The sequence below is a fragment of the Perissodus microlepis genome, chromosome 5, assembly GCF_051167445.1.
Source record: "Perissodus microlepis isolate ML-2025 ecotype Zambia chromosome 5, ASM5116744v1, whole genome shotgun sequence".
In the NCBI taxonomy this organism is placed as follows: domain Eukaryota; kingdom Metazoa; phylum Chordata; class Actinopteri; order Cichliformes; family Cichlidae; genus Perissodus; species Perissodus microlepis.
Genome location: NC_140465.1, coordinates 32,998,117 through 33,025,838, shown reverse-complemented (window position 1 = coordinate 33,025,838; position 27,722 = coordinate 32,998,117). Strand labels below are relative to the sequence as shown.

At 41.4% G+C, this 27,722-nt stretch overlaps 1 protein-coding gene across 1 annotated transcript in view; it reads right to left on the bottom strand.

Moving 5' to 3' along the window:
• The window catches only part of ppp1r16b (protein phosphatase 1, regulatory subunit 16B), a 95,029-nt gene extending 67,587 nt beyond the window's left edge, over positions 1–27,442 (bottom strand). The window contains exon 1 of the mRNA XM_084929469.1: positions 27,296–27,442. The gene's annotated coding sequence lies outside the window, so the exon portion shown is untranslated. The remainder of the gene's footprint in view (positions 1–27,295) is intronic.
• Between the last annotated feature and the right edge of the window lie 280 nt (positions 27,443–27,722).

Sequence of the window (27,722 nt, the reverse complement as noted above, 5' to 3'; positions counted from 1 at the left end):
TCCAAACAGGTTTCCAGTGTCTAATAATTGACTTTCTTTGATTGGTGTTCAGACAGCAGTGTTTCTGTGGGAGTGGATATTTAGTCTCAGGTCCAACTGACCCCATGCTCTCTCCCTCTTTCGCTGCGATTTGTCAGGGCAGCAGGCAAAGTGAATTAACTTCAGAAGGGATGTGTGACAAACACAGAGCGTCCACTGTTTTCCTTAGCTGTCTTTGATGCTCAATGGCATTAGTGCAGGAAATATGAAACCCAGGAGCTACTGTTGATCAAGTTAGAGGAATCAGAGCAGAGGTAATGATGTTACACACACACACACACACACACACGCACACACACACACGCACACACAGACACACACACCAAGTGACAGAAAAGACAGGAAGATAGAAACCTACCCAACTGTTGATGAGAGATATGTTAAACTTTGTGTTACTTCACATGTAGTTTAACACATATGTATATATATCTGTTGTAAAGTTTTAGTTCTTCCTCTTGTTTAACAGAACCGATTTGAATTAAATCAGTTGTCCAGATTGTGCCACAGAATAAACACGTATATGGCTCACAATCAAAGTTTCTGACTAAAATCCAACTGTGCAGCTGTCACAATCCCAGGGAAAATCCCTGACAGAAGTTTTGAGTTGATCAAAATGTTCACAATCTTAACCAGGCTGTCCTTTTACGTTACTGTGCATCAGCAGTGATTAACTTTACAAGCAGCAAAATGTGAACTTTTTCATTTGCCTCTCAGGCAGCCATATGGTGCAGCTTTTGGGGGAAAAATGTCTGCCAGCTCCTCTGTATGTTTCTCAAGTTATGGCTCCAGTATGGCAGTGTGCTGGTTGTGCACTGGTTTCTGGGCTACAGAATGTACAGACTTGCTGCTATTTTGATGTCAAAGTGGAACAACTTGCAACAGAAGCTTCGCTTGTTTGTGTTTGTGACCCTGCTGTCATGTACAGTATAAAGTCAATGCGAGACACTTTATACTATAATGTAAAGAACCAATGAGCAGCACTTGACAACAGAGGGATTGAAGAACTCCCTAAGAGGATGACTGAGAGGGATAGCCGTCTACTGCAACCAGTTTGGAGGTAAGAGGAAAAAGAAGGTGAATATAGGGATACAGCACAAAACACACACTATGCTATTTAATAACATGCACGAGCAGGAGATGTGAGGAGTGAAGGAGTGAATTTTTCCCTCGTTAGATGGTAAAAGTCAGTGCTTAAACCATGCAGCACTCTCATTGTTCATGAAGGTGTTGCACTGGTCTACGGCCAAAATAAATGTCATTGGATTTTGCTCATTTTGGGTCCCTGAAAATGAAAATGATGCTTAAAACTGTCATTTGGCTCTGGTTTTCATGATATGTTAGTAAATTAAAAAAGTTCTTGGCAGGAACCAGAAATGACTAAAATACATTTTGACCCTTGAAAAAACGAATGGCAGTAGTATAAGTGGGTGGTAATTTTCAGATCGGGCTCTATATGACGTGTAAATCCTAATTGTCAGATTTAAACTTTTGATTTCTGCTCTGTAATTCCTTGTAGTAGTAAATCACTTCAACTTTTTACTTTTCTTTCACAATATGCGTTTGATAGTACTGCGACTCATCAAAGTTGCACCAGTGACACATCTATAACCTTTGCATTTCCTCTATTGGCACCATACATTATTAAATAACTAAATTAGTTTGGTTAGGAAACATACAAAGGCTGATATGCAAGTGGTGAAATGAACATTTGTGGATGTCATAATATTCTGGGTAACTGACGAACCCAACGTTCCTCCGTGTCACAACATCCTAGCATGCTAACACTATTAAGTTTTTCTGTGAACTGTGGAAAAACCCCGGCGTGTATTCTAATATAATCTTTCAAATAAAGTCTTCTCTAGACCTTTTTCTGATTTTTAAATTGTTCCATAATGAATAAAGGTGAAATATTATTATATAAAGTGGCCATAACCAGATGAAAATGGTGTAACATGTAAAAAGACATGAAATAAAAATGGTAGCCATTCAGCTTGTTTTACATTTGAAATTTGCACATCAAAATCCATAAAAAGCAAAGTTTATCTCTGAAGTCGACAGCTTCTGAAAAACTGCTGACAGCATGCTGTTTATCATGCTATATTCTGAGAGCAGTGACACAGATCATATAAAGGCATTTCCTCTGGATGATTTCACTCAGTCTCTAAAACTTAAAGATGCCCACACGCTGATACGCCGACTTGTTTTTGTAAGATGAAACCAGCTGAAGAGTAAAATTGACATCAGCACAGTCATTGGTGTTTATTAAACAGTTTCTGATAGCAGAGAATAAATCATTCGCAGCCTCAAGGGGAGACCGTCTGGCCCACAAGGTGCTTCATCAGGACCTAAATATCAGACAAGGCAAACAGTTGTACCTGATACGATGGCCTCACAGGAGGCAAAGACAAACCATGTGAAGATATGTAAAACACAGGGTGTTCTGGTGACTGCAAAGCCTCTGGTGATATCACAGCTGGCGCCCGGGGCAAGGCTGCAAATCACAGATTGACCTCAATCGGCTCCCTGGCTGCAGATACGAACATTACACTACGCTCACGCATTCTGTGAAAAAGACACAGCATACATTTGATAACAATTAAGGCAAAAAGCAGGACAGACACTGAACGTGAAGCACAAACACTTTACTAGCAGCAGCAGCTGCTTCACGTTCGGTGTCTGACCTGCTTTTTCAAATTCCCAAAACAGAGCAATTATACACAGTTTTTCAAACAGTTTTGCAATAAACAGTCTGAATTTATTCAGGCTAGGTTGTTGTCTTCATAAATTGGCAGCTGCTACAACAAAAGCCCTGTTTTGCTGTGATTGCAATGTCACACAACTGCAGGCGAGGCCACTAAAAAACATAAGCAGCCTGGATTTTAGGAACACACTATTTCCTCATAAAGTAATAGACAGAAAATCCTTCTGAAGTAGACTTTCCATTTAACCTTTTAGTCTCAACCCATAATTGACTTTCCTGTTTCAAGTCTAAGAAGAAAAGGTATAATATGAAAAGCAAAGGCAGGGCCTCAAAAAGCAATATGTCCTAACAAATGAAGTTTGGGTTTTTTTCTAGCTTTAAGCTGTTTACTACTGCTCGCGCAGGACGAGCTTCAAAAAGAAACGGAGACGTACTTTCTTTCACTGATCACTCGCATCTCTATGATCCAGGTCAGGTAAAGTGGGTGTTCGTAAGTTTGCTCATTTATTGGGATTCTGTTAAAATGCTTAAGCGAGGAATAAATGCTTCCAACGAAGGCCTCATCCATTGGTGTGTGTGTGTATGCAGCAGGACTGACATCAGCTTTAAGCCACCAGCATCTCCAGAAACCAGCTGAACTGAGGTCATTTAGGACTTTCCATCATCATTATGAAGGTGAATGGGCACTAAGGGTTATAGACATATAGATAATGGCAGCGTGAGTGTGTCACACCACAGTACAGGACATAATACTCCATTGGCAGGATTTCATCTAAACCTCTTAAATGCCTGGCAGGATTTTTGTCTCCATATAATGCCAGATAATAATGCCGGATAATGTTTGAATCGTGTTCGTCAGCAGCAGAGAGGAATATACTTTATTTCGCAAGAGAATCCTACTTAAGGTCGACTGATTTCAAGGTCGACAGCAAACTCACACTTCACACTCTTCCATCTGGTGATAAAGACTGCAACAAAATAGACTAAAAATGATTCAATCCAAGATCGAGACTGAAAGTTATTTAAATCTTAAACTAACAAAATTATACTTTTGTCACACAAGAATGAGAATTTGTGTGCGTTGAGATCAAATCTGTGAAATTAAGATTACCATTTAACTGGTCTGGAAAGGAAAGTATGCCATAAACCCAAACTGTCAATGTGGTGGAAACACATTCAGCCACCATCTGTGGGTGCAGGTCACTGAGGCAGCGATGGAAAGTAGTTGTGTGCATTTATCCATGTCTGTCTTCACGTTTGCTACACCGGCAGGTGCTGCTGGGTTAGTTCAAACCCAGCTTCTATGGAAGCAGGAATATGGAAAAAACACAGAAGTAAAATCTAAAGTTTGACAACTGTGAGTTCAACCAACAAAAGAAAAGGACAGGGCACCGTGGGGGGTAGTAAGATGTAGTTCAAATACATGCAGTGTATTTCTCATTTTATAACAAGAGGCGAGTATGAGTGCATAACTCTGCTAAGCCCACACTGTGCAAAAACCTCTTATATCCAACATATCCAGATTGGTTTGTGATGTGTTGTTTTTCCTTGAGAACATCAAGCTGTTTTTGAGAAGACATGGCATGAAATGTCAGTGCAAAGATAAAAAAACAATTCAATTCAAAAAAATTCCCAAAACTAGATCCTTATCATCTACTCCAAAGTCTTTGATATAACTCTGATGAATATCTGTGTGCATCTCTTTCAGGCATCCCAAGAGACAGACAGACTCACAGAACTTCCTCGGTGGTAATGATAGAAAGGCTCTTTAAATCAATCGTGTCAGTTTGATACAGCTAATGACTAGGGATGGGTACCGGTATCCGGTGTCATTATGGCACCGGTTCTGACATAAACGGTAGTAACCAGACCGAAAAGCAGCGCACATTCCGGTGCTTTATTTCCTGAGATGTCATACACTTTGAATTCTAGCCAATCATTTTACCTTTGCAAGTGTAGTAGGCGGGCCCGGGTACGTACGTTCTTTTAGAGCAGAGCTACAGATTAAAAATGCCCAAGGCGAAGTGGTCAAAAGTCTGGCTGTACTTCACAGCAAAAGATGCAACTCAGCAGCCTGCAACAAGTGCTTTAAGGTGATACTGTGCAAAGGAGGTAACACCTCGAATCTGATGAAACACCTGGCGACGTATAGCATTTTGTTAAAAGCCGAGGAATGCGCCGTATTTGATAGCTTGCTGCAAGACCTCACACCGGGCACATCTACTGCGGGTGTGGTGCCTGTTATCAGACCCGGAGTTAGCAACATCCCCCAAGAACCCGAAGAGGAGAGTCCTGGCCCCTAGCCCTGCCAGTGTAGCAGAAATGATGACGGATGATGATGGCAGCAGCAGCCGTTCTTCTCTGGGCGAGTAGCTTAATGTTGTTCGTGTGTAATTTACGTTGAGTAGGCTAACCACGTTATTACATTAATGCATGTAAGGTGAACTAGCAAACACCGTCGTAGTTACATGCGGCTGTCTTCTTGTTTCATGGCAGATACTAACTTCACCCTGGCCAAAAAGGCTAAAATGCCCAAAGAAAAAGTGGAAAACAGTTAAACATGAGAGATTTTTGGACAAAGTTTGTGTTTTTTCCATTGTTTAAGCACTGCTTCCAGCCAAGAGTGATACCATAAATCCTCTATAGCTGCAGAAAAGGCTAACATTGTTATCTTTTTACAAAAAAACAGCTAAACGTGAGAGGTTTTTGGACCAATTTTGTGTTCTTTATTCTTTAAGCACCGGTTCGAGCACCGTTTAAGCACCGGCACCGTTTCAAAAGTACCGGTTTGGTACTGGTATCGGATAAAACCTAAACGATACCCATCCCTACTAATGACTAGCATTTGTCTGCAACACAGCCTGGATTATGCTACTGCTAATGCACGCTAAATGCTTCGTATTAAAAAGTGTTCGACGGGTTAAACACCTTTTATGAAAGATTAAAGACTTTTTATGCTGCACACGCCTCTACTTTCTCCACAAAGTAACCCACCCCTGCTTTTAGATGTTTATAATAAAACAAACTGGCAGCTTTGTTGGGCTGCTGTGAACTGATGCATCAGCTGCTGAGGTATCTGCGCAGGAATCAGTTACTGTAGACTTGAACTCTACTCGCTGTTTTCACTGGACACCATGATCGACCAGGACAGACATTTTTACGATAATACAAACTTGCACTGAACACAGAGCCCAGCTGGAACCGACTGAGCATTTTATCAGTAATTAGAAGATTTCCTCTAATTGTAAGAAAATGCAAGACCTTCTCTTCCACCCACGTAGATACACCCAGTGTAGTCTGTAAGAAAGGGTTTATGAGGAGCAGCACAAATGAACACAAAGTTAATCCCCCATGCACTGAGGCAATGCAAGGTAGGCACGATTTTCTATTCATTGCTTCAAAATGGCATTTCATCTATTAGAATTTCTCTGAGCACCATCGTCAGTGTCCTTATGCACATTTGCTCACAAAAAAAAAAAAAAAAAAAAAATAGAATAAATTAACAGGTCTGAAGTTGAAAACGAAGCCCAGTTGGCCCACACCTAAAGGCCGTTTCCCCCTCATATCACCCTTTTGTCACACTCAGCAGCTCATTAAAATGTTTTTGACGAAGAACGTTTTTAACACAATGAATAGAGATAAGTGTTCAGCTTAAATGGATGCTGGCTGACTACAAAAGCAGTGTCAGTATTCGAGTAGAATCAGTGCTGACTAAAAACAGCATAGAGGTCATTTTTTTCCCACTGAAAACACAAGTTTTTTTAATATGCCAAGTATGCACACCTCTCTATTTAACAGCTTATAAAAGACTTTAATAATATCTCAAATGAAGCCACTATCTTTTTAATGACTTCACATTCAGTCACTTATTCCATCGTAAATGCCTAATATCATCATAAAATGCCCTCATAATGCATTACAAATACACTTCTTGTAACTCCAATGAGTTTTCTTCAAGTAGTGAATAGATCACCTTAACAAGCACTTACTTCAACAGATGGCAATTAAACGGTATAAAGTTTCACAGCTGCCCTCTCAGCCTGAAAGCACCGTTGCCAAAATAAGAAGGCTCCGCCCACAACGGCCGTGACCCTGTCAATCAGCAACTTACTCGATGCATGTGTCCGCTTTCTCTCAATGTGGATGCTTCTGTACATGATGTGCTGCAATGCTGTGATCTGTCTGTCTGTCACGAGCAGAAGTAAAGCCAGAAAGGTCAAAAGACACAAATCGTGCAACCAGACGGCAAAACATCAACAACAAAGCCTTTCATCAAAGGACGGGAACATTAACGCACAGCAGTTTCCATCAGAATTTTGGACTGTTTCCAAAAATAAAGCACAACGAACCGCAAAGGTGCTCCGTTTGCAATGATTCAAAATGAGGGCAGGCCGAAGATAAAAGATAACTTTGTAACTTGGGTTATCAAAAAGTGACTCAAATGATTATCAAACACGTTATCTTGTTTATTTGTCCAACCCTGGAGCATTCACAACACGTAACTGTCACCGTGAGAATACACACTTGGCACACTTTGATACACTAATCATGTCAGTAACTTCACATGACATTTAGCAGCGAGGGGGCGTGTGCTGTGTCGGGACATACTGCGCGGAGACACAGTAGTGGTAGTGTCACACATACAATACCCCATTGTGTTTGACAGAGCGCGTGTCTGCGTTTTCTATACGTGTGCACGCATTCATGCAAGTTGTACAAACCCCTCTATGTCATGATAAACTGTGTGTGCAGAAAGAGCCTGCGCCCTCCCCGAGCACCACCACAGCTCCCTCAATCTCTCACACCCCGAGTTCCAGCCCAGTGCTAATGTCTCCGGGTCAGGCTAATTCATTTAATCACCTGCTAATGCCATCGACAGGCCAAGCAGATTAAAAAGACCACCGAAACCGTTCAGCAAGACGGCAGAGGGAGTTACAGCTGTCGCACAAGTGACACACACCATCATTCACTGCAGAGATACGAAGATTTAACTCCCCGCAGAAAGCCTGTCAGGACTGAGAGGCAGAGGAGACAATTTCACTATTAATTACAGTAAAAATGGGAAATTTATTACAGTATTTCTCGGAGGTTCTGGTGTGAAATGGAGGATTGAGCACTGCACAGCGCCTCTTTCAGTCTATGTCAACTTTTTATGCCACTTCTGGAAAAGTACAATGGGATTATTTTGTGCAGTAAGAGCTCAATCCAATTTCATGTCCACAATGAGAAATATAGCTTCTTGGTTAAAAAAAAAAAAAAGAAAAGAAATGAAATGACTCCCTGCTTATTTCATAGTTTAGCTGAACGGCAAAGACTTTTACAAAGACGAATGCCAGCTCTGGGTTCATTACTGAGCCCTACAAAAGTGTTGATGGCATCATAGAGAGAAAAAATAAATCCATACCATTAGGACTGTACAGTAATTGTCAGCATACTGTGCCTTTCACTGGCACTGCTGAAGGTGACGGCCTCAAATAACATATTGCACTCAAGGAGAGCAAAGCGGACATTTTGCATAACAGAACACTTGGTATTAAGTATGCGGTATATATTAATGGATTAATCTGGAAAGAAGTGCTAATGAGGACTGATAAGGATATATATAGTCCTGGTAAGGAGAAAGCTCTCCTTCAGTTATAAGGCTTTACATATCAGAATGAAAGTAGCCTGGTCCCTAGTGGGCCTTAAAATCAGTTACGCACAAACATGACATACACCAACTATTTATTTATTTAACAATCATTAACCCAAAATTTAGAATCAGCGAGTGAAAAACCAAAAACACCATTACTGCTTAGAGGGTAAGTTAAAGCAGAGTGCTGCTAATCACATGCATTTGATTTCCTGATCATGAACAAGTGTTGAGCAATGATCTTATTGTTACTGTCCATCAGTCCGGTAAGGCTTATAACAATTAGAAATCCGGCATTCTTCAGTGAGGCCGATTATTCACAAATGGAAAACATTCAAAAGCAGTCGCTAATTTTCCCAGGAGTGGAAATCCCAGCAAATTCCTCCCAAGGTCAGACCACGCACTGCTCAAAAAAACTCTACACTACTCAGTTAGCACATTAGATATTAAAATTCATAAGAGTACAATTAGAAAAAGACTGAACAAATTTGGCCTGTTGGGAATGATTGCCAGGGGAAATATTACCAAAAAGTGGATGGATGATCAACTTCGAAGGCCATGCTCTTCACCCTCAGATGTGCCCGACATTTGAATTTTGTTGTTCTGTGTTTCAGCCTAGTGTTACTCATCCACACTAGTCTAGGACACTTCAAGCTGCACACTGCAGGAACAGCAGGGATTGGCCTATGCAGGCATGTGGTCACCTGTACAAAACCAGAACGTGCCTCGCATAAACTAAAACCTATGAGATTTTTTTTTTTTTTTTTTTTTTTTAAAAAGCTGTAATAATAATAATACAAAAAAAAAAAAAGCTGAATGATTTAGACAGCACTTGATTGGCTTTTGGTTTTGGAATGTTCGCTCACTCATTTTTGTTATTGAGATTAAAAGTCGATTTACTGTGCAGCCCTTGTACCAACCGTCAATCACAGTGATGATTTGGACCTGGGAACTCTGCAGAAATTGAGCTGACCATGTAAGCCTCTGTATACCAAAGTATTCTAGACTCAAATGTGCCGCTGCGTCTCCGACAGCTAAAACTTGCCCCCAAATTATGTCATGCAACAAGACAATGATCCAACACACAGCAGCAAATCTGTAACAACAAGAAAAAGAATCAAAGCTTTGCAATGGCCCAGTAAAAAAAAAAAACAAACAAAAAAAAAAAACAACAACACACCTCAATCTGACTGTAATGCTGTGGCGGGACCTTGAGAAAGCTGTGCACAAACAAATGCCCCCAGATCTCGATGAACTGAAGCAACGCTAACAAAAACTAGGGCAAAATTCCTCCACAGTGATGTGAGAGGCTGATAAAGTTATAAAGAAAACAACATGGAGTCTACTAAGGGTACACAGCAGAACAAGGGCTATCAATCTGCTCTCCATGACAAGATGAAGCATGTCAGCCCTATCATGGAGAGGGAAATTTGTGACACTATGAGGTCATGTCAGAGGTATCTACGGTATGGGGAAATGACAGAAAGGCGGTATAAACAGACCTAGATCCCAACAGAAGTGCAGGCCCACTCTAAAACTGCATTAGCTGACTTGTTGTGTGATGAATTTCAAACTGCTGGCCTATTAACTTCTTGGTCTGAAGAACCATATTTTAAAAATCATACAAAGTAATTTCTGAGACTGGGAGCTTAGTGTATATAGGCAGAAAACAGAAGATTATACTGGCTGGTACATCATCAGTTTTAGATAAATCCAAAAATAAACACAACTAACATCTTTTATTTAAATTGTGAGGCCACACAATTACAGCAAGTACACTCAGTTAAACTTAAATCAGGAAGTTGGTCCTGCAGACTTTGCTCTCCATCATTATGTTGTGTTTGAAAGGCTGGGAGGCTAGAAAATTCCATAAGCCTGTCACAGAGCAGTCCCTGGACTGTACAGTCTCTTTTTAATATAATTACTTTCTATTTCTAACAGAAACTGTCACTTTTTCCTAAGCAGGTAAAACTGCTAGCCTGTAACAGCAGGGCTCGCAAAATCGCTAGCCCGACGTCCCGGGGCTAGCGATTTTTCCAGTCGGGCTACCAAAATCTGTCTCTGCCCTGCCCGTCGGGCTATCATAGGAAAATATATTTCAATGCTTTTGCATTCTTTCGGAAATGTAGCTGGGTAATTATGTCATTGGCATCGGTGAGCCACTGTCAATATGTGACATATTGAAATCGTGTTTGAATTTGCGCTTGTTTTTTGCTTTCACTTTGCAATCGCGCGAACTGTTTTATAGAGAGCGACAGCACTGATTGGTGAGTGATGATAATTTGCGCACCAATTCCTCTGACATCGTCTTATCAATCGTTAGCTTACTATGCAAACATGACAAGTGAAATCTCCCGCAGCTTAAACATGTGAGAGGTTGATCAGAGAATCACTGAGCGTTATGTGAGTGCGTGTGTAAAAGCAGCAGGATATATATTTTAGTTCTGCTGAGCCAAATAAGACAGGTCAGCGTGAAGAAGTGACAGCCAAAGAAAAGCTTACCACAAAACGGAAAAGTTATGACAAATCAGACTATAAGGCAAAAAGAAAGTGCAGCTTTATTGTTTCAGGGACAAAAGAATTTCTGTGGCTGCGATATGATGAGCTATATAACCAGGGGTGCACATAAGTGGTCCGCAGGTGCGCATTCGCTGTCAAAATAAAAAACGCGCACAAGACAAGAAGTTGCACCGCGTGTTTGCGTACATAAGATTTTCTGGAGGAGGACAGACATTTGTTTAGAACTCTTAAAGATGTCGAAGAAGCTCCTTTAAGCAATTACTTTGGTTTTCCTCCACCTCCAAAGAAATGTCAGAAGGAGTCCGAACCACAAAAGAAGCACGTATTCTCGGAAAAGTGTTTGCAGGAGGTGAGCTGGCTTCAAACAAATGATGAACGCACAGAGATGTGGTGCAGAATGTGCCGTGAAAATCCCACTCTAGCGGACAAAAACAGTGCCTTTTATATGGACGCAAACGCGCGTTGCAACTTCTTATCTGGTGCGCGTCTTTTATTTTGACAGCGAATGCGCACATGCGGACCACTTATGTGCACCCGTGTAAATAACATAATGTTCTGCCGGGTGTGTTGTTGCTTTTCCCTCGATTTCTGAGTCGACAAGCGCCTTTGTTACTGGGACCAGTCATTTTAAGAAAGGCCCCCATTAGAACCCATGAGAAATGCAAGAAATGCATTATTGCTCAGTCTGCAATATCTTTCCCAGAACAAACACCAATTGCAAATAACATACTAAAAATAAACCTGAAAATCAGTTTAGAACAGCGTACTATGTCGCAAAGAGTGAACTACCACTGGCACAATTTAGCAGTCTTTGCAAACTTCAAAAAGCAAATGGCCTCGATCTTGGTTCCACTTGCCTCTTTCCCGTGACTTCAGTGGAAATTTCAAATTCAGGATCTGACACAGACTGATTCATGTCCTACACAGTTCTTACAAGTTCATAGAAATTTCTGTTCAATTAGAACCAAGTATTTGAGTTGATGATTGTAATTTTTATACAATGTTGTAATTTGTGTTTAAACAATTTTTTGATTAATGTTTTGTTTCCATTACAATATTATACTTTAATGTATAATATTGTAACGGAAACAAAACATCAATCAAAAAATTGCTCTCTTTTTTATTCGGGCTACTTAAATTTATTTTGGGCTACCAAAAACTGAAGAGTCCCTGCCCGAAGGGCTACCAGGGATTTTGAAATTTTGCGAGCCCTGAACAGCAATACTTCAATAAGTAATTCATAGCTGACTGGGTCCTTCCATGTCTGATAAAGTCTGGAGAAAGTCGAGCTGTGATGTCTTGCAGCCATTAATTGCTGATTTGGACAGCGCTGGTTTGTTAGCGCTGTGCAGCTGAGACACCTGCGTGCAGCCAGGGAGGTTTATAGAGGTGCACGATACCTCGTGTTTCCGACCTCTTCAGCAGTGTTGTTTCTTTGATTGTTCTCTGCAAGTTAAATACTGCAGTGTTATCATTAATGATGGAAAGGGATAGCCAAAAACTATTAAATGAAAAAGGTGGCATCATCTGATAATTATAAGACAGTGACACCAGCTTTTTAACTCATCTGACAGCATTTTAAAGAGACTTGAGCTTTACCCCAGAGGCCTCATTATCACACACTACCAATTATTCTGAGCCCTTACCTAGTGTTGAAGAAACACGGCGCAAACGTCTAATGACACAGCACACGGCAATTAAAACAGGAAGCCGTTAGTTTTGACTGTAACACCAAGATTCGACACCTGACCTTTCTGACAAAACACATTCATTAACCGAAACACGACCCCTGGATGTGTCAAACTAAAGTCTATGTGGTCAAACTGACAAAAGGCAGGTCTGCTTTTCAACAGAGCCAGGAACACACGCACACAATCACACCTTCAGTGCAGTGGCAGGCACTGTATCGTACTGCAGTTTTCAATTAACCGTGCAAGTACGAATATGATATGTCTATAACGTGCTGTCGTTCCAGAAATAACGAAATAAACACAGCCTAAAGACCAAGGCTTTTTGGAAATTTTGTTTTTATGGGCTCTGATGCAACGAACCGATGTCTGTGTTTTATGTTGTGTTCTGTTCTGGGCGCCAGTCTTCACTCGCTCAGTAGCAACAGCAGCAGTTTCCTTTTTTCGCTGAAAACAGAGTAAAGAGGAAACCTTGTTACTCAGCAGCAGAGGAGAGAGCAGAGGAGTAGCAGCTGCTGCTGTGCGTAAACAGATAAACAGAAAACCGAACAGGCACTGGTGAGATGCACACACGCGCTCAAACACACGCACGCACACGTGTGGTTGAAGACGCTGATGTTAATGGATGTTTGGAGTCAAATACTGAAAACAGGTAGTCTCTCTCGGTTATAGTGGTGAGCTGAAACACCACAAAGAGACAACTAAAAGCTGAGACAGCTTTGATGAAGTTTTATCTGAGAAATGCATGAATACAAAAACACACAAAAAAGACATTTTGTATAAGTAGACCTGGGTAATTTCATATTTTTTCAACATAAATGTGAATAATTTACTAAAATGTCTCTTGTTTGATGCCCTAATTGGATGAATATTAAAGTCTTTCAGTACAAAACATCAAAAACCCTTAATTTTAATAGTGCTGTTTACTTTTTTAAAAACTGCCGTCAGCAGTTTGATGAGATGCCATTTATATTACATTAAACTAGCAGCTGGTTGCTTAGCCTATCACAGACTCCAAAACAGGTAATCTAGGTTTGTCTAAAACAGGGGTGGGGGAACTCCAGACCTCAAGGGCCAGCGTCCTGCAGGTTTTAGATGTGTCCTTGATCCAACACAGCTGATTTATAAGGCTAAATTACATCCTCAACATGTCTCAAAGTTCTCCAGAGGCCTGATAATGAATTCATCTTTTGATTCAGGTGTGTTGACACAGGGTGAGATCTAAAACCTGCAGGACACCGGCCATCGAGGCCTGGAGTTCCCCACCCCTGGTCTAAAAGGAACAAAATCTGCCCACAAGCTAGAATGTGCCATATCTTTCCTAGCACACACAACAACAACAACAAAACAGCAATGACAATTTGGTAACAAAAAAGGGAACAACTTCAACAGAGTACTCTTCAAAATATTCAAGAAAAAACATTCCTGTTGAAGGTGGAAAGTAGAAACTTGTTTCAATGGATGTGGCACAAACACACAATCAACAACCAGGATATGATGGCACGCGAGGAGGAGATAACCAGCAGCCGGTGATGAGGGGCCCAACAGTAAACAAATGAGTCAACGGAGCATCGCTGGAGCTCTCACGTCCTGCACTCCATATGATAGAAAGAGCAAACGGTGCCGATGTGGTTAAATGGTACGACTACCTGATTGTGTCAAAAGAAGTAGCGAATAATACTATTTTTTAGCTTTTTTTAAAAAAAAAACAAAAAAAAAAAACCTAAGGCTGGAGAGGATTTGACATCAAAAGCAATAGACAGCAAATCAACCACATGCCTTACCACCTAAATGCCTGTGTAGTTTCAGATCCGCACCACTAGGTGACTGGATCCTAGTGCCGACTTTAGAGACCTGCCAGATATATTTTCATTTATGTGACAATATTGTGCATCCTCCTGACAAGTTACAAGTTATTTTAGTGACTATTAAACTGAAATGTTAAGCAGTTCTATTATACTTTTACTTAAAACTTCCAAGGCTATTTTTGCGCTTACATATGACCTATACTGTGTAACTACTATTGCACTTTAATGCTGCTGCTGGTGGCGCCTCGTGGCAATAGATTAACACCTTGAATTAAGCATTCTGTCATCAGTGACAGTAGCTCATTGGGAAAGACAGATAGAAAACGCCCTTCACATTCATCACACAATTCATCCTAAAAATCATTACAGTAAATTTCCTTGAAATATCCCATCATAGAATTTTGAGGGTATTTTTCACTCCATCGCTCTTACAAGCACCTCTAAAGCCCATTAATTCACACGCCATGCTTGGCTACAAGAACATTTCTTTATTTACATATCATCTAAAACTGGTGATGTAAACTACGAACTATCAAAGTAAGCAAACAAGTCTGCTAATCCCATCAGACATGCTTGCAAACATTCTAATGGTCGGTCTTTTAGATAATTTAACTAAAATCAATATTCATGTAGTGACAAATCACAACAGCCATCGCTTCAACCCTACAGTAATATTACAATCAGACGAACCCCTATGAGCAAGCATTTGACGAGAGTGGGAAGAAAAAACTCCCTTTTAACAGGAAGAAACATCTGACAAAACCAGGCTCTGGGAGAGACGGCCATCTGCCGTGACCAGCTTAAAAACTAACATTCAATACAAAATCTAAATATGGAAAACAAATTGTAGAGAGGTGAAGAAGACAAAGCTCAAATGGTTGTTTTATTTATTTTAGTTGCTGTGGGACTGCTCTGACTGGTTTCCCATGTGATACCTCTCCATCCTTTTTCTTTTTCTCTTCCTTTCTTGCCAATTGTGTCTTCCTTCATCCCTCTCTCCCTCAGCGCCCTCTAAAAGGACGATTTTATTCTGTCTGGATTACTTGTCCTAGTTGGCACTGGGCGTGCTGCTGGGGAGAGAATTTATTTCCTCTGGTGAAGCCTTGATTTAAAGCACTCAGGTCAACTTGATTCTGGGTCGTTGTCTCCCTTGCCGTAATGAACCAGGGCAGAGGTAGAAAGCCCACTGCATATCGACAAAAGCAAGGAGTTGATGTGCCACAGGATGCCTCAACTGACCGTCTGCACCCAGAAGTAGATTAAAACCTCTCTAGTGCCTGTGGTTTTAATACTCAAAAGCAATTCGATTTCCCACTTCAAAAAAAAAAAATGTGACGCAATAAGCTCAAGTCAACTCATAAGCACACCAGTTACATTAGCTTACGTCAACATAAGCTGTTTACTTTATGTTTGTAAGTACCGAGCCAGCAATCTTGCAGTAAATCTGTGTTTCTCTGGCAGAGCTGATCCTGCAGGGACCTACTGACCAACATATTTATGGCTGCATCAAAACACTGCTGGCCCTACAGTCGTGCAGGGTATAAGTCCTGTTAATTTAATTCATGGTCCTGCCTGAAAATGGTTATAGCATCTTCAATTCTGCATTTCGGCAGCTGGGACGTGCCTCACATCACTTCGCATCATTTTCAAGGAGAACAATAAATAATTTTGCTTTTGCATTTTAAAATGTAATGCACGGACAGTGTACAGTCTCAGTGCAACAGTTCTGAAGGAAAAAGGAGTTCCAACCCCTTGTAGCATGTAGATTTTATATATTTTTAGAACATTATACATATTTAAAAACTAAATAATTGTTTCCTTAAACTTCTTTTACATTGGTTGCTTCCACAAGTCTTTGTAGTCTAATGGGTTTTTTTCTTCCTGTTTTTTTCTTGGTTTGAGTGAAGGGAGAAGACGCTCTTTACTTCATCCCAACATTTAAAGAAGTTTAAAAAGGACAAGACATGTTACACTCCATACTGCCTGTGAAGGTTTGACAGCCTTCTCTAAGGAAGCACGCAGATGTCACCAGTCATTTTTCAGACAGGCATCCAAATAGTGCACCTAAACTTCAAAAAGCAACAACTTAAATGTACAACAAAATCTGCATGGGCATGAAGTCTCTCAAAACTTCAGCCAGGCTGAGTTGTACCATTCATTTTCTTTCCTTTTTGTGATGTGAATAAAAAGTGGAAGGAAAGAAGAGCTAGAAAAACACTTTGTTTGCTCTTCACGGGTTTCTTGTGGTTGGTATCGAGAATGAGTTTTCTCACTTCTAACTCATTTGTCTTCCTCTCTAAATTGTGTATTTACCCAAAATAGAAGATGGGCAATGATGTAAATAAACAGGTAAACTAAAAGCAGGTGTACTACGAACACATGGAAAGAATAACCAACGCAAAGTTATGTTGAAGTATAAGAGTTGTGCAAAAATGCTGACGTGTTTAACCAATGAGCCAAATTGCACAATGTGCGATGTGTTGTTTGTTTGTTTTTTAGTCATGAATCCAGCCCTTCTTGTTTACTTCACAATATAAAGCAAGCTTGATACATGTTGGGGAAAGATGGAGTCAAACCTTTTGTTCATTTCAAGTAGTTATACATACAAAAAAAATGAGTTTAGTTTATGCACAATCTTCTGCCGTGCACAGCAGCTATACTGGTTTACATTTGAGGTTGGACTGCCACTCAGAGACATGCTTCCAGGATCTGTCCGTCTTCCTGACTTCTGATCACTTCACTGGGAAACATATACAATCTGACTAAAGTGGATCTGACTATTCTAGGTGTCCAGTGTGTCAGCATAGCACATATTTAGCAAGAAGACCATTTTTAAAACTTTTTGAAGGAGGGACGCCACAAAATTCCTCCATGCAGGAGAAATCCCTCATTTCCAGAAGCCATCTTGGCCCACTTTAATCTGGTAGTATGTGCTTTGGTTTGTTATCTGCTTTACTTAGAGGCAGGGGTTCGTTAGAACACAAGGTTGAAGGTTGGGGGTGTATTAAGATTAGCAGCAATCTTCCTCCATGGCTTTAATGAGGACAAAAGCAGTGACGGTTCCAGTCATAGGATAGAGAAGGGCAGATTTTATGTACACAGACACAAACGTCTGTTCACCTTGGACTGATATCATTTTGAAGCCTTTGGTCTATGAAATTAGTACTAAAAAAAGCTAATTTGTTTGACTTACCATAAAGCACAGAACTATTTAAAACACAGGGGGAAAAAACTCCACATTCAAGAGGCTGCATACAAAGACAGTTTGATATATTTTTGGCTTGAAAAATACCATTAATCAATTATCAAAAATCATCCTGAGTCTTCTGCTAATCAACACAAATTGAAGGCACTAATCAATAAATGGAGCGAGCCTTTCATGTCTAAATGCATTTCCTTCCTAATAAAATATTTGTAAAGCCAGTTTTGAAAATTGTCCTGTACTCATTACATCCAAAGTGCACAAGCTTGGGGTCTTTTACTGGGTCGGCCATTGAAGGACCATTTGCATCAGCAGTCAATTAGCGTAATAGCATGAATTTCCATTGCCTCATTCACAAGAGACAAACAGTGAACGTAAATGTCAGGAGGGCTACGAGTGGTCAAAAACTTCACAAGATGCGATTTCACTTTGTCATTATTGTCAGACGAGACATATGGCATGTCCTACAAAAATATCTTAATATATTTAACACAGCTGTCATTTCTATATACACTGGGGGACCTACAGCAGGTGTGAACTACTGGTTTTCGCAGGTAATTTAACAGATTTTTTGCAAGTTCCCTGCGTATAAGAGGCTTAAGTCCTCTGATCTAGTGTGAGTCATCTGTATTCCTGTCTTATAGTCCATTAAGCAAACTTTGAAGGAGTATAATTCACCTCCTCTCACCAGCGGGCACTTCGCAGTAAAGATTCATGTCCCTGCCACGTCCAAAAAAACACTTTAATTATTCTCCTTACTCTGCTTTGTTGTTATGTGCATCTGTAGGCTGCATTTGCTTGTCATCTTCGTTAATGCATGACGGCCCTTTTCATTCTTTGAGACGCTCCTTTAGTACAAATGTACAGCTTTTATTTCACCTGCCCACACGAGCCCATTGCTTTCTGTTACATCAGTATAAAAGCATGCAGGTTTAGAGCTTTAAAAAAAGAGAGAGAGAGACCCACAGCATACACCTGGGGTTTTTAACTTTCCTTTAGAAAACATCACACTGCTCCTCTTTCCCTCAAGTTCTGAGTTGGGCGTGTATCTGAAACGGGTGCGTTCTGTAGGACCACATTTTTCTAGTGTGGGGGCGTCTCACAAAAGGCCTCACGCCAAAGCAAAGGAAAGCTTGACCTGCAGCGTCTCCACACGACAGCAGCTCATGTTTAGCGCCCGCTGTCCGCTCCGGATCCTGGGTGGAGTTACTCGTCAATCCGCTGCACACTAACACGAGCAATTTGTGTTTATTTTAGAAGCATCTTTTTGTTTATTTATATAAGGGTTTGACCACGACACGCCCTGGCCTCGAGGGTCTATAACCCACCCTGCTGCAGTCAGTGTGCTCTATCTCCAGGCAGATTCAGGAAATATCTTCTGCTCTTTAGGTTTTTGTCCCTGCTAGATTTTCCCTCCTATTCTTTCTTTCCTCTCTGCCTTACATTCGAGTCATTTCACTGCTTTATAACGGTTTGAGTCCCCGGCTAAAACCCAGCCAGAGTAAACAAGGGTTAGAGTCAGCCAGCCTGCAGTAAGTGTCACGTCTAATCCACTACTAAACCAAGATGGGTACGCAGTGAGCCTGCACCGTCCCAGTAACCGCGGGCAGAGCGAGAGTCAGAGATTACATGCTGATTTCTCATTTTACTTTTCTACAAAGCAAATATTCGTCTGTATTTGTTAGATTCAGAAAAGCAGAAAAAGAGAAGAGCACCACAATCTGTTCTTCCTGCTGGGCAATTTGATGCTCCTCCGTGAGTGAAAGGTGAATGAGCATATGCGTCATTTGGGGGTTTCTTAAAGGATAATTCCACTTTATTTCCACCCGGTGTACTTCCTGTTCATGTGGATGTTTCAGCCTAATGGTTCACGCCAACTTTGCCCCCCTACTCTGGAGATTTGCAGAAATGTGAAGGCAAATAGCACATCTGACCAACAAAATGTAACATTGATAACAATATTATTCTTTATGGCAATAACAATATGGCTTTTGATAAATAGAAAAATACCAACATATGAATATTAAATGTGTTTCTTAGAGATAGGGGCTAAGGTTGGATTTGGTGAGAGAATAGAGATATAGTGGAAGGGGTTCTTGCTTCTGACCTGTTATGGCCACTCTTTGTGTTACAGGTACACTCTGATACTTTGATTACTTTAAAAAAAGAAAAATAATAATGGAAAAAGACTATAAAGTGAAGTTAAAGTCAAGTAAAGTAAAATTAAATTTAGTTGCTAGAGCAGCAACAGGAAATCACAGCAGCTGAGTCAAAAACAGAAAATATCTCACAGGAACAAATGAAAATGGTCCTTAAAGTAAAAAAGACTCTTATATAAGGAATATTTCAGAAGCAGAACCTCTGCATTGTCTGCTCTGTAGTAATCGTGGTAAAGAGAAACTTGAGCACACAAGGGAGGCTTCTAATGTACTGGGCAGTTCACTCCCACAGTGATCATCTCGATGAGCTGTTAATCATGGCCAGATGAATACGCAAATACAAGCGGAAGAAGTACGCTTCCCTCGACCGGTGTCTGGGCTCACCCTTAGAGACAGGATGAGGAGTTTGGTCATTCAGGAGAGCAGAGCTAGTCCTAAATGCTGAAAGGAGCCACTGAGTGGGTTCAGGCATTTCAAGAACATGTCCCCTGGATGCCTCCTAGGTGAAGTGTTTCCCACAATTACTACCAAGAGGAGACCCCAAGGTAGAGCCAGGACACGCTAGAGAGATTAAATCTCTCTGTCGGCTGGCTTGGAAACACCTTGGTATTTCCCAAAAGACCCAGAGGATGTGGCTGGAGGAGAGGAAGGCCTGGGCATCTCTGCTTAGATCACTGCCCCAAATACCAACCAACCAACCAATACTGAGGGTTGGTATATACTTCAGTTGCTTATATTCATAGCACAAGACAAAAGGAAAGATAGAAATTGTTATTACATTATGATAAATAAGAAAGGTAAAAACCTTTATGAAAGAGTAAATGATACCACAGACTGGAACAAAAGCAAATAAGTAGGAAGGCAGATCATCAGAAGCAATTCAGCTGAACAACCAGACCCTGAGTTTTTGGGGGTTTTTTTTAGAAAAAACAATTATAACACTAGCAGTCTAAATTTGTCACGTTAATGTTAGAAAATGTTGTGTTTTCTTAATCACGCTCACTTGTCTGTATGGAATTATTGCAATTGTTTTTTACTTGTGTTGTATTTGTTTTAATCTCAATGAAACTTGCCCCACATAATTATGGAATAAGCATGCCACTCTTTACATTAAAGTAGATGAGAATGAACGAAGAATGGTAATAAAATCAACGCTTGCAACATCAAAAAAATCATTTTAAAAGAAACACAAATCAAAGACACTTTGAGACAACTTCGAGATAAGGCAGGAAAACATAAAAACATCCTTAGAAGAGGTAATTAGATAGCTGGAGGACTACAGCCCTGCAGCGACTGAACCACAGCAGAAGAGAAATGACCACATCCCTGTAACTGTGGTACCGCTTTACTCCTTTCTGTAGATTAATGCTGCAAGTGTTGTGTATCAGCAAGGACATGTAGATCATCATCATGTCTAGACACTGATGCACTTTTAAAACATTTGGTCTCTTGTGAGGTTTACTAAAAGGAAGCTTTCAGATAAACTTGTGCTCACTCATCAATTTTTAAAGAGATACAGATGCAAACATTTTGAAGAGATCCTACAGTTAAGGAATCAAAGCTACAGAGAATCAGTTAGCACTATTTTTAAGCTCACAGAACACCAACAGGCAAAATATATATATGTGTGATTTGAGCACAGTTGCTCATAAAAATAAAGGAAAAAGAAAAAGGGGACAAACTTGGAGATGCATCTACAGTCATGCAAGCTCAATGCAGAAGAAACCACGCAAGAGTTCAAACCACAACACACACACACAATTACTGTGCAACTGCAGCCTTGGCACGACCAGGCACGACCAAGCACCAGAGCATGCGGTCAATTTTAGACCAATGGGTGCAGGGCACAGACAGAGAAGCAAGACAGAGCAAAGCAGACATTAAAGGGGCCATCTCCAACAGTGCAGGGAGAATTCATAAAAACAAGCCATCAAAAAGCAGGGATGCACACACACACACACACACACACAGACAGACCCAAGGATGGTTTCAACAACACTTTCAATGTTGGCTGAATTTTCCCTTTGAAGTGCAACAGCTGTGGTCGTCTAATCTAAGAGCCATTTTGCTCATCAGGAGAATAAAAGCACGACACTCTGTGAACAGCGACTATCTTACAGCCTTCACCTGAGAGTCTTTTTACTACTGCCTGGTATCTGTAGGTTATAGATACAATACCGTCAATAGAGTACAAAACAATCCAAGAATTTCATGTGTATACAAAGAGGCATATGTTGAACTCAAAGAAAACCAGAGAGGCTCAGTGTGCTTCACACAACAATGTGAGGAAAAAACCTTTGCAATCCCCCCTCAGTCAAATGCCTTCCTGAGCACAGTGCAAGCCTCAAACTCTATGAGCTCACTTCCTGTTCACTAGCTTGCTTGACTGACTACTCTGGCGGGTCTGTCTCTGCAGAAAAAAAGTGCATAGAGAAATAGGCTGAAAGATGTATATTCATAGCAGGGGGTTATAAAAAAAAAAGCCAAAACCCTAAATCCTTACAGACACTCTATAAGCATAAAAAACCTATAAAGATGTGTTGTTTTTGCTTTAACGGCAACATGAGAAAAGTCAAAATAGAACCTTTAGCTCTGCTATAAGAACATCAATGACGAGTGTTAAGGGCATCTACCTCTTCAAAGTCATGCAGGTCCCCCTCCATGATATTCAGAAAATACAGCAGAGGAGCGAGACCAACAAGTGTAGGAGATGAGGCCCTGTGGTGAGTGTGTGACAGAGGGGGGGTCAGGGGATACAATGTAGCCTGGGCAGAGATGTAGAGCTGCTAGTCAGAGCTAACCAGTCATGAGAAGCTGTCAGACTCGCTGTGAGGGGACTCTGGTTGAGCTTTGACAGTGACTAGAAACACAATTATGGCCCTTTCAAAAGCTCACTATGCAGGAGCAGCACTGTCCCGAAAGCCATTTTGCCGGCCTTTGGACTTTCAGTAGTGGATATTTGAAGCTTTGTGCGAGTGCCGGGGACTCAAAATCACCTTACACAACAAAACACGTTAACGACCGTGGCTGCAGACGTACAATGTTAACTGAGAGAGAAACTTAGACACCAAAGAATGTGTCATACTTTCTCTTCCATTCAGTTGTGCACTCTGTCAGAGGTAAAAGCTCGCTGTTCGCTCACTTGCTGGAAAGAGCAGAGTCAGAGGGAGAGCTGTACCTGCGCCGGGAGAGCAAGACCTCGTTGAGAAATGAAAAAGGTAATGTCAGTACAAAGGAGTACATGTTTCTCTGAAGCTTTTTCTGAGAGAGAGAGCGAGAGAAGAAGAAAAAACAGTTGCTAAATGCAGCGAGAAGGTGGCGGTACAACTGCCATTTGAGTTCTCAGTAAGGATGGAAAAGTGATCCATTTACACCGCTGTCCCCATGCTGGGACATTAAGCGGTGTGCAACTGTCTTATTGATCAGCAGCTTAGAGGCACATCGCAGCTCTCTGCACCTGAACTGTCGACTTTACCGTTTCCAAAATGGAATGAAAAAGCAGGTTCAATTCAGGTGGCATCTTAAAAAAAAAAACAATCACATTGGAGTTGCTGGTTTTTAAGTGGACAGTGACCATTTGCAGATTAAATGCTCTGCAGCTAAACCTCCACCCACCGAGCAGACTGATTAGGGCTGCGTGGTGCTAAAGAAGCTAACGCGCATCTCTGCAAAGCACTGATGTTTGTGGTTTTATCCTCTCAGTGAGCGGTCGCATGGGGGGCTGGGGGGGGTTAAGATATCCTAGCATCAGTCAGCAGGGGATCCGCCATTACTCCCACTGATCACTTAAGTATTTACTCAGCTGAAGCCCGCCACTTCACAGACGGTCCAGAGGAGAGTATAAATTAGATGAATGCATGCAGAAACGCCACACAAGTGAAAATGTGCGATGATGAAAGACAGATGAAGGATTATTAAATGATACTGAACCCAATTAGCAATCATGCAGTTTTTTTTAAAGCCAACCTGTTTGAATGATTGCCTGTTTTCTTAGATTGGAAAATAAGAATCTGAATTCTGGCCTGTTGGTTGGACGAAACCAAACATTTTACTACATTATGTCAGAATTTGGAAAATTGTGACGGGCATTTTTTATTCTTGCATGATCAATCAAAATAGGTCATGTGTAAGCTCAAAGCAGATAATAAACCAAGGTCTCACTATGAACGCAGGACCTTCTGCTTCACATCTTACTCTGCTCTTCTGACCAGTGAGCATAGTGTTTGCATTGGTATATTTTGGCTTGTTGGATTTTCCCTGCCTTACAAGAAACCATAGCAAAGTGAAAAGTTCCAAGTTTACAAAATCACCTACAGATTTAGAGCAGAGCAAACAAATTAGAGGTCTGAAAGTGCACTTAAAGCAAATTTACCTGACCAGCATTCCTTCCCTGGTGATTTATACCCAACCGCAAAATAAAAGCATTCACACTCAAGCCCACTTTCAAGTCAACCTGAAGACAGCAACAAAAATCAACAAATCTACACCTTAGGAGACGGCTGTGGACTTTGAGGGCCTCTAAGCAGGCTTGATAGCTGCCCTGCGATTTGCCTGTCTTAGTATTAAGACCACAGATTAGCAGTCAGTGCCTGCTCCTAGCTGTAATCAGAGCGCTGATCTACTATAATCACTTATCCATAGTAAGAAAGCACACTGGTTTGGGGTGCAGCTCAGATAAGACCTGTTTAGCAGCGAGCGGCTGAGAAACAGATTTCCAATTTATACAAAGAAACAAGTTTTATTTCACGCTTCTGCTGACCCGCTTTGATGCCCCGTTTCACTGCAGGCCCTATTTAAGTATCAAGCGAGGCCAGTGTTTCAGCGTCCCTCCAGGGCTGATTCTGTTTCAATATTTTATGAGCAACAGTCAAATCACCGTGTTGGAATAATTAAACATCAGTTAGGGCACAAAGCTGCAGAGAATATATGGAGGCAGCTCTTCAGTGAGGAGGGAGTAGTGAAGCATAGCAATGGGGCTCCTTAGAGATCAGAGACGACTCACTCAGACACTCACAGGAATATAATTTTGCCATTACTCTGTATTACGGCTGTTGGTAATGTGGACGAGTGCCATGTTAATGTGCCTGTGTGGGTTTGTGTGTGAGCTAAACAATAACGGCAGGCAGACGTCGCAATATTACGCTTGAATGTGGCATCAGTTACCGCGCATAACTTCAGAGAGAGAAATTCATTATCAGCACAGTTTCAATTTCGATCTAATCAAACATAAAGGCACTTTGCAGTTACAGTACATTTACAAGGCTTCAACATTTTCTGGGGATTTCACTGTATTTTTCAGTTTATTGTATCCCTAATAGTTGTCAGTTGCTTGTTTTTCACAGCTAAAGTTTAACTTTTACACTAAATCAGTTCACAGCCACATCTTACATGTTTCAAAGATATAGACTTTACATCTTAGCGCTTCGCTTAAAGTTCAACCAGTTTAACCTTTGACCTTGTTAATGTGTGACCTATTAATCAGCAGCTGATGGGATGACAGTCGCTGTTACCTGAAATAACAACAGCTGGGGGTTGAGTTTATCTGTTCGATTGATTATCGTCATTATTACTCAAAACAGTATGGCCAAATTTGCATTAAAGGCACAGCTTGCCCCCAATTTAGAAGTGATAAACTTTTGGAGTCGCCTCATATATTCACAAATACAAACTTTTTTCTTCATGAAAATATTGCAAACTAATCTGGATCCAGATATCCTTTCGAATCCAGCAACAAAACTTTGCAGAGGAATGCCGTCTAACTGCTCTTTATTTCTGATCCCTCCTGGGGCCTCCCTGCTACCTGTCACACAAGGGTTGCACCCTCAAGTTTATTATATTTCTATCTGCATCGCAGAGTGAGCTCAGCTGGTACAGTTGACCTCTGGTAGTCGGTGGTTATCTAGTTAAGCACCAACTTGCACAGTATATTTAGCAGCAGCACAATCCGGACTCCTGTTTGTGATGAACACCTGCAGGAGTCCAAGATTTGGGTGTTGATGTTTCGCGTGTACAGACACGCTTCGTCACTCTTGTGTTGTCGTATGCATGTACAGCAGACATGCACGCAGTACAGCAGAGTGAACCGTCACTCCCCAACATGAGCCAACAGCCAGTGCAGATGCTGAGAGGAACAGCAGGCGGAAAGCATTCAGGATGTCTCCACACATCAAAGATTTAAAGGTAACACAGCCAGGCAAGAAGCCCACCTGTCTTAGCAACGGGTACACCTGGCACAAAACGAGATGAACGCTGCTGATGATGTTTGGTGCACATCTCTGGAAGCAGCACATTAGGACATTAGGACACTACTGATGTCATCACAGCACTGGGAGGGTCAAACAGATGTTTAATGTGGCCTGATGTGCATTGTAGCCAGCACAGAACGGGTTGTAGTCATGAAATAAAAATAGCAGCCATTTTGAAACGTTTTAGTCACTTATGTTAGAAAAAAAAAGCCAACATATTTGCCAGTTAAAGCTGCTTACATGAGAATTTCAAGCTCTTTTCTGTTTGAGGTCATTGTGAAGTGAATCTCTTTAGACTGTTGGATGAATTTAGGGATTTGGGGGTGTGGGCGGGTGTATTATGACATGATAAAGGCAGTATTTAGGGGAGTATAAGCTAATGTTCATACCCTGGTTGAATATATTTGACCAAATCCTTTAATGGATAAAGTGATTATCAAACAAATCAGCAATGAAAAGAACTGTTAGTGATTTTAAGTCACCATATTTTGAGACTTTGAGCCAGGAATGTTGGCTGATTTTGGCATTTGCTGGTTATTCTGCAGGATTTTGCACTGCTGATGGACAAAAAGGGGCAGTTTGCACATTTAATATAACATTTAGGGTCATTTTTTAAGTACATCTTTATTATACTCATACATATATGGGTTACATTTAAGACTAATCATTTCAAATCACATAAAGGGGAGGAATAAGTGAGCATGCTACAGTCACAATAAAGCGGAAACTGTATGAGTGCACACACGAAAATGTCCTATATAAAAGTTAAGACGAAGACTCTGCTCGTCGGCACGTAAAGCCTGAACATCAGTCCGTTCAGCCTGGATTGGAGTCTCAAACTCACAAAGTGAATGCAAAATAAACATCTGCAGCTTCGCCCGCTGCAAACAGTCCCGGTGTCCCAGCAGCAGCCAGCCAGCACTCCCGGACTAAAGGAGGGGGAAGACCCATGTGTGTCACCGCAGCGCTGTTATACCAACATCCATGAGGAGATGTTAAAGCCGCTCAACCCGTGTTGTTGTGTTTACTGGCGCCAGCAGCGGAAACGACGCTTTTCACCGGTTTAATTACAGCTCAGTAAAGCGTCCGGTGACCCGCTAAAGGCGGTAAAGTGCGCTAGCTCGGAGTGCTCCAACAGTAGCCGGACATGCCTCTCCTCCTGCCTGTCTACTGCCCCCTTTTCCTCCACGGGGGAAAAAAATTCCCTTCTTCCATCTTCTGGTTTAGTTTCAAGCGGTCCACGGCAAACACACCCGAAATTAGAAAGAGAGCTGGCAACATGTGTGGATGTTTGCACTCACCTCAGTCCGGGGTGTTCACACTGAGCAGAGGGTCCACTGTGGTATCCAGGAGGTTTAAAGTTGTCCCGTTAGTAAAGACACAGCAGCTGGTGTGAGGAGCTCAGAGTGTGTGTGTCTCTGTTTGTGTGTGTGTGAGTCTGCAGAGTCCCTCTCTCTCTCGCTCTCTCTCTGTGCTTCAACACCAAGTCACTCCTTGAGGGCGGCGCTAAGAAGGAGGCGGAGACTGAAGCACGGATGGAGCCACGGTGGATGGCAGTGGTGCACGGAGTGGTGGCCCGCGGAGGCACCCTTTCACATACATTAAGGGTTTTCTCCATCGCTTTGGTGCAAATGTCAATGCAGGAACAGTTAAAGGGTTTTTCACATGTGTGCAACTATGCAAGGGCAGTCAATCAGGGGCGTTTTCAGGATTTTCTAAATGGGGTGG